This window comes from Dendrobates tinctorius, unplaced genomic scaffold, assembly GCF_039654945.1.
Source record: "Dendrobates tinctorius isolate UK_male_01 unplaced genomic scaffold, ASM3965494v1 ptg000040l, whole genome shotgun sequence".
Taxonomy (NCBI): domain Eukaryota; kingdom Metazoa; phylum Chordata; class Amphibia; order Anura; family Dendrobatidae; genus Dendrobates; species Dendrobates tinctorius.
The window spans coordinates 6,662,308-6,675,141 of record NW_027361708.1 but is presented as its reverse complement, the minus strand read 5'-3'; positions in this window follow the sequence as shown (position 1 = coordinate 6,675,141).

Below are 12,834 nucleotides of genomic sequence, written 5' to 3'. Positions count from 1 at the left end.
GATAGCCAAATAGGACAAAGTCGAGAGTCTACAAGCAGAATAGAGACTATAAGCATATAATGCGATAAGTGTGGCACAATGCATATGGCAGTCATATAGCAGCATAGTACCAACTATATGAGGTCATGTGTAGAGAGAGGCTACATAGTTGTAATACCTGGATGGCCTGTGAGTGTATTAAGCTGCTGGCGTCTGGGCAGCATATATGGACAATGGAGTCCAGCAATAGAAAAAGCAGCTGTAAAAACAAATGGCTTATCAAATAGTGAACTGCAAGTGTAAGGCAGGGAATAGATGGAAAAGAGGTAAATATACCTGTGCACCTTAGGGCAACAGAAGAAGGACCTCCAGGGTCACTGAAGCAAGGAGTGAAGACAGCGCTAGTAGCAAAGGGTAAACAACCTCTAAAATTGAATTGCGCTGTAACAAAATAAAGAGAGGTACATGAAGAGTTAATTGACAGGAGTCAGGATTATCGCCTCATCTCCTGCTCTATTTACCTAGTGAAGCCCAGGTCCATGGCATGGCTGCCCCGTATGGAGGACGCTGTAAGGAGCCAGCGCTTCCAGGTTTAAATGCTGACCAGGGGCGCGTCATAGCGGTCACATGACCGGAGTGAAATGTGAAGCCCGTGCATGCGCAGTAGAACGGGGAAAGGAATGAATACCAGCTGTACCACTGTGTGAGCTGCACAGCATGTAAGCAAGCAGCGCTAAGGAGTGGGGATGGACAATAGGACCAGGGGAGGATCAGGGAGACAAAAGGGAGCAAAGAGGCCACTGTGTAATATATGTTAATTAGGAGTAGCTAATCAAGTGCGATGGTGTGTACATGTGTTCTACAACAAGCTTAAATGTATGCTAATTAGGGGTGGCTGATCAAATGCCTTGGTGTGTATGTGGGATCTACAACACCACTATAGGGCACAAAACAGAACCTCATGTATGTTGTGTGAGACATCTGACATTGATATGGGCTGCTAACAATGCTTATTGTGTTGACAGTGTATATGATGCTCAGGGGATGCCTCATAATCTGTATGTTGTTGCTAAGAATTGTAACTTAGAAGATATTTTGGTAACTACTGCCTACTGGACCATATACATTACCGTGTGCGGAGTCAAAGGTGCCCAGTGAAAGAAATAGGGAAGAGGTTAGCGATTATGAAAAGAAAAATGAGACGATTAGGGTGGAAATCATGAATAAGAAATCAAGTCATACAGTAACATTACAAAAAAGCTGAAACCTCACATTCCCTACTGAGTCCTTTCGGCTCTAGGGTCTGTAAAGTGAATATCCAAAAGGCCTCCCTATTTTTGAGTATTTTAGACCTATTTTGACCCCTCCTACTGATATCAACCTGTTCCTAAACCTGAAACCTGAGCTGTGATATATTGTGATTCTTGTCTTGAAAATGTAGTGGAAGGGGTAAGTGAGTTTTCTTGCAACGGATAGTGGTTTGTGCTGTGATATTCTGTCTATAATTGTCCAAGTGGTTTCGCCCACGTAAGCAAGTCCACAGGGGCATTTTATGATGTACACGACAAAAGACAATTCACAAGTGTAGAATCCCTTGATTGGAATCCCCTTACCAGTTAAAGGGTGGAGTACATTAGGGCCTTTTTGAACATTGTTACACTGTAGACAGTTTAAACAGGGAAAAGTGCCCTGTTTCTGAGTTTGAAGGAATGTCTGTCGTGGAAGTATTAAGACAGAGCCAATGACTGCTTTAACCAACCTGTCTTTGAGATTCATAGCCCTGTGAAAGCAGGGTAGAAATGGGGCCTGAAACTCCGGGATCTTAGGATAGCTCTTTGACAGGATTTTCCATTGTCTTCGAATGGTCGATTGGATTATTTTGGACAGGGTGTGCTAACAAGGTATTCTTTTTTGGGCATTAGAGTCCCTGCTTGATGAGGTACAACATTTTGCTTGATTAAGTATCCCCTGAGGGTATCCCCTGTCCGAGAATTTGTTTTCCATTTCTGACATCCAGAGTGCCCTGGCATTGGTATCCGACACTATACGTTCCACCCTTTTAAATTGTGATCTGGGTATTGAATTCTTTATAGCTCGTGAGTGACAGCTGCCATAATGATTTTGTCATTTTGATTTGATGGTTTGAATACCCGACTTGAGCACCAACAACCAATCTATTCCTGAGTGCCGTGCTCCCTTCATAAAGCACACCATATGTCAGAGCAGGTTCAGCCACCAGCTTAATCTTCCTTGGGGGGCTAAGTTATCAGGACCCTAATTAATATTTTTCTATACACCTGTGCATTCTAACAGGGTATAGTCCTATTGCTTTGCTTCATAGTACCACTCTTTGGGGTAACAGAGCTTGTTACTTTGTGCTCTGTGCACACTGAGTGACGCTTAAGTCAGTGTGATTTAAGTGTTTTCTCACAGCCTTGCTCCCCATTGTGTTAGCTGTGGTTTCTCCATCACTGCACGGTGGATCCCGGGTTGCGAACACACCTTATTATAATTTCTTATTTGCTGTGTTCCGCCAATCCTAACAATATAAATCTGCAAAATGTCAATTCTTTTAGCATTTTTTACTACAGATTTCACCAATTCTCATGAGTGGCAAAAAATATAGCAGCAACAATTATTCAAAAACATGCTTATTTAATGCTGCATTCTTCCTGCCAAGAGAGGCAGAAATAGTGCAGATATGTCCTCAGTACATGCTTAATGTGTACACAGACTCTAATAATTCCTTGTGCTAAACTAAATATAATAGTGAATGGGCCTGTTCATAAATGGAAATCTATGGGTCCATAAAAAAATAAAATCGGCCAGCACTGTACCATGTGAGGAAACAAAGTACAAAAGTTTGAAAATATCAACTGCTGATAATATTCACAAATATGTATATAAGGGTTTCTGTAAATTTTCACAACTTGGAATATGTGAGTCAAGTAATCATGGAGCAAACAATGGTATCACGTGAGGGAAAGTTTTTCAGGGAGAGAAAGTACAATTGAACATCACAGTCACCGAGAAGAAGTTTGCAGGGTCTGAAGCCTCATAAACAAGACATGACTGTCAGCCGAGTTATGGTTTGGGCTGAGTAAGGGTACCGTTACACTTAGCGATGCACCAGCGATCCCGACAACGATTTGGATCGCTGGTACATCGCTAAGTGGTCGCTAGTGAGCTGCCACACAGGCAGATCTCACCAGCGACATCGCTGGGGTCGGGGGTCGCTACTTACCTGTCAGACGCAGCGATCCTGACGTCCTCCCGCCTGCGTCCACGCGTCGCTCGTCGGCGCCACAGGAAGCCCAGCAGGAAGCGCCCGACGAGAAATGATCCAGGACCTTCTCGCGCGACCAGCGATGAGCAGCGGGGGAGCCGGTCGGAGGTAAGTATCACATGTAGCGATATCGCTAGCAATATCGCTGCTACATCACAAAATCGGTGACGTTACAGCGATATTGCTAGCGATATCACAGTGTGTAACGGGGGCTTAACATTTATCTTAACAATCTGCTGATTGTTCCTGTTTTCTCTAGGGGAGAGCTATTGCAAGACTCCTTTGGTGGCAGCTTATCTTACAGAGGACAAAAAGATCAGATATCCTAGATCAGATATTCCTGATACCTACCTTCACTGACATCATCTGTGAGGGAAGAGTCTGGAGACCTCATAGACTATAAACCGTCGGCAAGTGTGCAAATATTGGCAATGTATATGTAGGCCTTCACACCACCTGAGAATCATGGCAAACTCAATCTTGTTAAACCATCTTGCAGGTAGTTGGTAACCCTTGTACTCATGTCTTTTAATTTAGCTCGTGGGCTTCGGGAGTGATTGGCATCGCGAATAGTGATGAGCCAGTATACTCGTTGTCGGGTTTTCCCGAGCATGCTAGGGTGATCGCCGAGTATTTTGGCTTGCTCAGAGATTTAGTTTCTGTCACCGTAGCTGCATGATTTGCAGCTGCTAGACAGCCTGAATACATGTGGGAATTCCCTAACAAACAGGCATTCCACACATGTATTCAGCCTGTCCAGCAGCTGCGTCGACTCGGAGGTCACCCGAGCACCAAGTATACTCGCTCATCACTAATAGCGAACACTACCTCTTCTCGTGAATTTGATGAGTGGGGGTTGTCAGATGCCATTACACCTCCATCCCATAGCTGGGGTGAGAATGGCATGAAATCTGGTGAAAAAGCATTCATGAATCGCCGGTATGTGAATTCTTTTCATATGCCTATGGTGATTGAGTTAAAAAACAATAGTTCCCGGGTCTTATTTGTGGCTGTTCCCCTGTTCCTACTTTATCCGTGAGTGCAATATAGCAAGTGGCTTTGTTACGGCAAAAGCAGCGAACAGCTGGGATAAAAGCTCGATGTGATTTTGACATCTGCAACATACTGTATGTGCAAAACATCTCACCATGCCTAGGAAACAGAAGAGAGCTGATACACTGCTATATACTATGCCATTTACTATGCTATACACTATGCTACATTTATTAAAGTGAAGTTTACAAAGTGATTTGCGTGTAGTTTTCACAATGACCATGCCAAAGGGGCAATAAGAATAATCCACTCAGAAATATATTAACATTAGTCAGCACAAAACTCCATGGACCTCGATATATGTGCTCTGCTATCAAATCAACATATAACAGTTCACACTACTGCTTATTTTACATAGAAATAGCTTATGAGGATATCACATTATCATTTGAGGAAATGAAAACACACCGTGCAAATAAGCCTCTTTTTATTTTTAGAGAAAACTCATTTCATTTCCAGTTGAGTAATGAAAACTGATTTTTTTCCAATATCCTCCCCAAACCTCTCCCCTTAAAGTGACAAAGCAATTTTGCAAGCCAGCACAGTCAGTAAGTATGTGCTCAGTACCATTTACTTAAGGTTACTTTTTCTTTTGTTCAACAGCGCCACCTGCTGGAAGATGCACAGCTTCTAGTGTATAGGTTTATACATCATTATCAAACTTGGCATTTTCACTTTTAAAAACCGCTTCATATTTTCCATTTGAAATGTCAAAAGTACTCTCTCTTCTTGTGGTTTATTATTTTATGCTACAATAATGTGATGGAAAATCCGCTTTGTCTTACAGATTTCCTATTCGCGTCATGCACCTGATCTTCAGGTGTACTTAACTGTGTTCTTTATATATGTACAAAGGAATAGGAATTGAGCAATACAGACAAGGGAGAAAGGAAATAGAGAATGAAATGCTTTTTACTATTCTTTAACAAGTGATTTCAATGTTAAAACAGCATTAGCTCCAACATGATCTATTTCCAAAGACCCCCTCTAAAATTAAAAGACTATTGTCATTGGGAAATTTAGGACCAATGTGGGTCTTCAGTATATAATATAGGGGACAACAATGACTAATTGCAATCACTAAATTCATACATACAAAGCACTGTGCAAAGATTTAGGCAGGTGTGGATAAAATATGCAAAGTAACGCCGCTTTCACACTTCAGGCTTTCGGTATCCGGCATGGTGCGGCGAAAAACCGGACTGCCGGATCCGGCGCCTGTTACGACCAGATCCGGCTTTTTCCCCGTGCTGTTTCATTGCTGCCGCATTGCGCCGGAAGGCAATGCGGCGCGTCCGTTTTTTTCCGGATCAGGAGAAAATAGCCGGTTCGGCATCTGGAAAAAACGTTGCATGCAACGTTTTTTCCCAACGCCGGACCGGTTTTTCGCACTGCACATCCCCGGAAACCTTCTCTGCCAGGAATATATCCGGCAGAAAGAAGGATCTGGTGTCTGCGTATGCGGCCGGAACCGGCAGTCCGTTTTTTCGCCGCCCCATGCCGGATACCGAAAGCCTGATGTGTGAAAGCGGCCTTAGAATGCTTTTAAAATTAGAAGTGCTAGGTTATGTTCACACGTTGCATTTTTGCAGTGTTTTTGTGCTGCGTTTTTTTCTGAAAATTTTCAGCTGTGTTTCTCAATACCAGCAGAGTCTATGAAACCTCAGAAATCTCATGGGTACACCTTGTTTTTTTTTTTCCTGAATATTTTGTCAAAGAACTGCGTTTTTGCAAAATGCAGTATGTCACTTTTTCAAGCATTTTTGCAGCATTTTTTGACATGTTGAAAACAATGGGTAGTGCAAAAAATGCTGCAAAAACACTTGGGTATCAGTTTTTTCTGCATTTTTGGTGCCAAAAGCTAATGAAGTTGAATCAGATTATTATTTTATGCACTAAACTTTAACAACGTGCACAAGAAATAAATGTACCCTGACAAAAACGCAGTAATAAAAACACAGAAAAAACTAAGAAAACCTGCTTTCATGAAACAGCTTAAATGCAGCTTAGCTTTTGAATAAAGAAAAACGCAGCACAAACGCAACATGTGAACACAGCCTTAATAGATTATTCTTTATCAAATAACAAAATGCAAAAGAGAAATCTAAACCAAATCAATATTTGGTGACTGCCCTTTGCCTGAAAAGCAGCATGAATTCTTCCAGGTACACTTGTGTAGGGTCGGTGGGCCGAGCTGGGGGGGTGATCCCTATTCTTACCGCGCAAAGATGACACAGAGACAAGATGGAGGCAGGTACTGGGTGCAACAGGTCCAAGTTTATTTCTTTACTTGCCGTCCGCCTGACGGCCTCCGCAGCACACCGCATGTTTCTTCACTTATCGGCCCTCCGTTTCTAGAGCCGTTTACACACCGTACTTTTACAATAGGGACGTACATATGCGTACTGTCCCTCCTTCACTTGTTTGACGCTCCTGACAGGTCCGCCACTGTGGCCGCCCTAGGCCCAATAACCAACAGCGCTTTCACTGGTCAGTCGTCGTGTCAAATACGGTATATAGCACTCACTACCTCGTCTCTTCTGCGGTATCTTCCTGTCAGGACCACCCCCCTGACGTTCTCTCTCCTCAGTCCCCCTGGTAAGATTCTCCTCAGAGCGCAAAGACTATCACAGTCCTCCTGTCACCTGAGCTCCCCCTGGGGACTGGAACTTTCTGGAACCCTCCCTCAATATTTATAGCTCTCCCGGTTCCTTGAAACTGTCACTCTAACTGTCACTCCGCCCCCCATGACCAACGGTTTCTAAAGCCCTAAGCTGATGTCAAGTCCTTTGCTCACACTCCTCCCTGCCATCTAATGGTCAACCCAAGGTACTGCACGTCCACTACACTTTCCTAGCTGTTTCCCCACTGTAATAACTGACACCTACCTACACTGTGCAAACCTTTCCTTCTTCACTCTGACTAGCCCGTCCGTCCGTCAGGTCACCTTCCCTACACTCCCCCTTCCTTTATCCATTGTCATCCTCGACAATCGTCATCCCTGCCTTCGTCGTTCTGAAGCTTCACCTACATTCTGTTGTCGGACCAGCTGTTGAGCCAAACCCACTATCTGCGGGGGCCAAACCATACTGGGAGCACTATGCTCTGAGCAGCCTACTGCTACTCACCAGCGCGCACGCCACATGACAACGTCTTTCAAATTGGGCTAGGTACACCCATATTCTCTCTATGGCGAGTACCTTCCCCTACTCTCCCCTACTGTCACCTTCCACTATCCGGTACGCCATGATCTAGGTCTCTTACCTTCCAGATCATTACCAGCGCCCGCCTTCCTCCTTCAGGGGTGTCCGTGGTGTTGGGGACCTGACCTAGGACGGCTGTCTTCCTCACGTCTTCCAACTCATCTTCCCTTCTTTCAATTTCATGTCATGGTCGGCGTCCCGGTCTCCCAGACCTCCTCAACTCTTAGATCCCTACCGGATCTCACACTTTCCTTTGGCCCCGCAGACCTTCCCTTACCCGGACCTGTTGCATTTTACTTTGGCATATTATACAATAAACAACTTTATAATAGCACAAGTACCCATTTTTATATTTTTTTTTTCATTTTCCTTTGCTTTTAAAACCAACATATAACAACATAACATGCATGTCTTCTTTCTCCCCCCTTCCTTGGACCTGAACACTCCTCTCTTCTAAGTATCCCCGCTCTGTCAGTCTAACAAGTAAACATAGACTATCCTGTAAGAGGAACATAGACAAACAAAAATAAAAATCACAGATAAACATTTTTTTTTTTTAATCTGACCTCGAACTGTCCTTTTGACCTGCACAACGGTGCAATGAACTCCTGACAGTTCAATCCTCCTACCGGTGGTCAGTAGTAAGGGACCCCACAACCGTGGAGCTCCCAGGATGCAAGAAGTGTCCCTTTCTGCAAGTTAGTATAATCGAGCCATCCTGGGGGTCGTGCAGCCGCCATGCCAGCCTCTCCCCTCTCATGGAGCAGGTTCCAGACTTCCTGCCCCCTGGCCCTCTTCTTCTCTATAACTCCTGCGACCCAAACAGAGGGTCCGGCACCAGCCCTGGAGTCCGGTGGGTGGGACTTAACCGAGGAAGGGCGTGGATCAGAGGTGGCCGATTTTTGCGGCTCAGCAGCCGCTGGGGCCAGGTGGCAAATGGGGACAACCGGGTCCTCGGAGGCTGGAATCACAGGGCCCACTAAGTCGGCCGCAGTCGACTCCAGCAGCGGCATAACCGCGGCCTCAGGACAGGCCGCATCCACTACTTCCAATGGAGCCGGAGTAACGGCCGGTTCCAACGATGCAGCTGCTATCAGCAGGGGGAACGCAGCAGCGTCTTCTTTGGATGACTTCCGCACTGGCGGCTCCAGGCGGGGTACCTCAGGGACTTGAGCAGGGGCCTCGCTCAACTCTGCATACACCACCGGGCCCGATGTACCAAGGCCTTCCCGTGCGCAGGGGGCAGCGTGCTGCGGCGGAATGAAGAGGGCTGCTGGCGGAGGCACTGGTGGTGCCGGGGGTACTCTCACCTTCCCCAGCGCTGCGGCCTCCATCACATCAATACGCGGCTTCACCCGCAGCCTCCGTCCCTCGCTCCACTGTCCCGCGGGTTTTTCCCCCAAACTCGGGGGCTTGGCTGAGAAGTCCTCTGCTGGTATTGGTGGCGGCCGTTCTCTCTGACTCCGCTCAGGCTCTGCTCCCCAGCTCAACATCCCGCTGCTCTCCCGTGGCTCTGAGGGCGACTTCTGGCACAGCTCCATCCCCTGCCGCCACTGCTACTCTAGGCGGCCGAGGCCCCGACACCTGCAGAGTCTCATACCGTCCGTTGGGCAGCACTCGAATGGCATCAGACAGCCGCAGCCAAGTTTTTCTTCTGTGCCACTCCCTCTGTGAGATGAGGCGTCGGCAGGCCTCTCCACCCTCCTGTCAGGGTCCAATATATGGAAGCGTCGATCTCCAGGCACATACTGCTTCCTTTTGGGGTACGTTGGAGGGGGCCCCAGTCCATTCTGAACAACTGCAAACACCCGGACCTCTCCTCCGCGCTGAAGCAACACCGCCATACTGCACAGTACCTGGTACCGCCCCGGATCCTCTGCTGGCCACACAGATCTGCCACAGCGCTCCCCATTTGTATTCCACAGGTAGGTAATTTGTAATCCACAGGTAATTGTAATCCAAACAGAGTAGTCCAAGTCCTTTTCCATTCTTTAAGGCAGGTCTGCCGCAGAAGATGATGTATTAGCGGCGGCGATCCTGCCGACTACGCCAAATGTAGGGTCGGTGGGCCGAGCTGGGGGGGTGATCCCTATTCTTACCGCGCAAAGATGACACAGAGACAAGATGGAGGCAGGTACTGGGTGCAACAGGTCCAAGTTTATTTCTTTACTTGCCGTCCGCCTGACGGCCTCCGCAGCACACCGCATGTTTCTTCACTTATCGGCCCTCCGTTTCTAGAGCCGTTTACACACCGTACTTTTACAATAGGGACGTACATATGCGTACCGTCCCTCCTTCACTTGTTTGACGCTCCTGACAGGTCCGCCACTGTGGCCGCCCTAGGCCCAATAACCAACAGCGCTTTCACTGGTCAGTCGTCGTGTCAAATACGGTATATAGCACTCACTACCTCGTCTCTTCTGCGGTATCTTCCTGTCAGGACCACCCCCCTGACGTTCTCTCTCCTCAGTCCCCCTGGTAAGATTCTCCTCAGAGCGCAAAGACTGTCACAGTCCTCCTGTCACCTGAGCTCCCCCTGGGGACTGGAACTTTCTGGAACCCTCCCTCAATATTTATAGCTCTCCCGGTTCCTTGAAACTGTCACTCTAACTGTCACTCCGCCCCCCATGACCAACGGTTTCTAAAGCCCTAAGCTGATGTCAAGTCCTTTGCTCACACTCCTCCCTGCCATCTAATGGTCAACCCAAGGTACTGCACGTCCACTACACTTTCCTAGCTGTTTCCCCACTGTAATAACTGACACCTACCTACACTGTGCAAACCTTTCCTTCTTCACTCTGACTAGCCCGTCCGTCCATCAGGTCACCTTCCCTACACTTGCACACAGATGATGAAGGAACTTGGCAGGAAGGTTATTCTAAACATCTTGGAGGACTGACTACAGAACTTCTGTATATGAGGCATGTGCAAATCCTTCTGTCTCTTCATACCCAGTGAAGGAAGAAATTATTTGATCCCTTGCTGATTCTGTAATTTTTCCCACTGACAAAGACATGAACAGTCTATATTTTTAAGGGCAGGTTAATTTTAACATTGAGAGTGTCACAATCTATTTTTGCATTCATGCCAGCTCTGGTTCCATTATAAATTAAATGTAGCTTTTTTCCTTTCATGCCAGCAGGGGTTAATGTCAGTTTTCCTTGCTGGCAGCATGCTGCAGCTGCTGAGTTTCTTGGTCAGCTGATGTGGGTGGTGACCACTCCCACAATCCTTTAAATAGTTATCTCATGCATCTGCTGACTGTTGGTGATAGAGTTATTCTATGGAGACCAGCCTTGCAGTTGCAACTTTCTGGTGTCAGAGCTGTATCAGCAACTTCTGGAGTTCGGGGTCCTGTTTTCGTGTCCTCTGCGGTGTGTAGCTTGGCATTGGTGCCTGAAGCTAAGTTGTTTTTTTTTTACCTTGTCTGTCTCGTAATTTTCACTACCCCCTGTGTTTGTACCATCTGGAGTGGTGAGGCTAGCACTAGCCAGGGCAGTGTGAGGTGAAAGTGAGGGACAAGGTTTGTGATGGCAGTGGGGGGAAGGACCCACTTGGGGCATTAGGAGAGTGCAGGGACAGGTTGAGGTTGGAGCTCAGGAGGTGTCCCATCCCTCACTCCCTATTGTGAGGGCCTTGCTCTAACCTTTACCATCCCGTCGAGTGTGTGTTGGGCCATCCGCTGACCAACCCCCAGTGGGATCGTGACAGAGAGATAGAATATCAAAAATAAAATCCAGAAAATCACATTGTATAAATTATATAAAATTAGCATCTTGCAGTGAGAAATAAGTATTTGATCCCCTACCAACCATTAAGAGTTCTGGCTCCTACAGACCAGTTAGACGCTCTTAATCAACTCTTTACCTGCATTAAAGACAGCTAGCTTACATAGTCACCTTTATGAAAGACTCCTGTTCACAGACTCAATTAATTATGATTATTATTATTATTATTTATTTATATAGCACCATTAATTCCATGGTGCTGTACATGAGAAGGGGGGTTACATACAAAGTTATAGATATCGTTAACAGTAAACAAATTTACAATGACAGACTGGTACAGAGGGGAGAGGACCCTGTCCTTGCGGACTTACATTCAACGGGATAGTATGGAAGAGACAGAAGGTTGGGGGTGCAGCAGCTCTGGTGGTGATGAGGTGGCAGCTCGGGCGGTGGTGAGGTGGCAGAATGTTATTGCAGGCTGTAAGCTTTCCTGAAAAGATGGGTTTTCAGGTTCCGTTTGAAGGATCCGAGGGTAGTGGATAATCGGACATGTTGAGGCATAGAATTCCAGGGGATAGGGGATATTCGGGAGAAATCTTGGAGGCGGTTGTGTGAGGAACGAATAAGTGTGGAGGAGAGTAGGAGATCTTGGGAGGATCAAAGATTACGTGAGGGAAGATATTGGGAGATTAGTTCAGAGATATAGGGAGGGTAGAGGTTGTGGATGGCTTTGTAGGTCAATGTTAGTAGTTTGAACTGGATTTGTTGGTGAATTGGGAGCCAGTGGAGGGATTTGCAGAGGGGAGAGACAGGGGAATGGCGAGGAGAGAGGTGGATTAGTCGGGCAGCAGAGTTGAGGACAGATTGCAGTGGTACAAGAGAGTTAGCAGGGAGGCTACAGAGGAGAGTGTTGCAGTAGTCAAGGCGGGAGATGATGGGGGCATGTACAAGAGTTTTAGTAGATTGAGGGCTGAGGAAGGGATGAATTCTGGAAATATTTTTGAGTTGGAGGCGACAGGAGGTGGCAAGAGTTTCGACGTGTGGTTTGAAGGACAGGGCAGAGTCGAGCGTTACTCCGAGGCAGCGGATTTCAGGTGCGGGAGAGAGTGTGATGCCGTTTACCATAATAGATATATTGGGTAGGGAAGATACGTGAGATGGAGGAAAGATAATGAGTTCAGTTTTGACTACATTTAGTTTTAGGAAGCGAGAGGTGAAAAAGGAGGATATGGCTGAGAGACACTCTGGGATTCTGGACAGCAGAGAGGTGACATCTGGGCCAGAGAGGTAGATCTGAGTGTCGTCCGCATACTGGTGGTACTGGAAGCCATGGGACTTTATGAGTTGTCCTAGGCCAAGAGTATAGATGGAAAAAAGTAGTGGCCCCAGGACAGAGCCTTGGGGGATTCCAACAGAGAGAGCTCAGGATGAGGAGGTAGTGTGGGAGTGGGAAACGCTGAGTGTGCGGTCAGAAAGGTATGAGGAAATCCAGGACAGGGCAAGGTCTTTGATGCCAAGGGAAGAAAGAATATGGAGCAGTAGGCAGTGGTCAAATGTGTCAAAGGCAGAGGACAGGTCAAGAAGG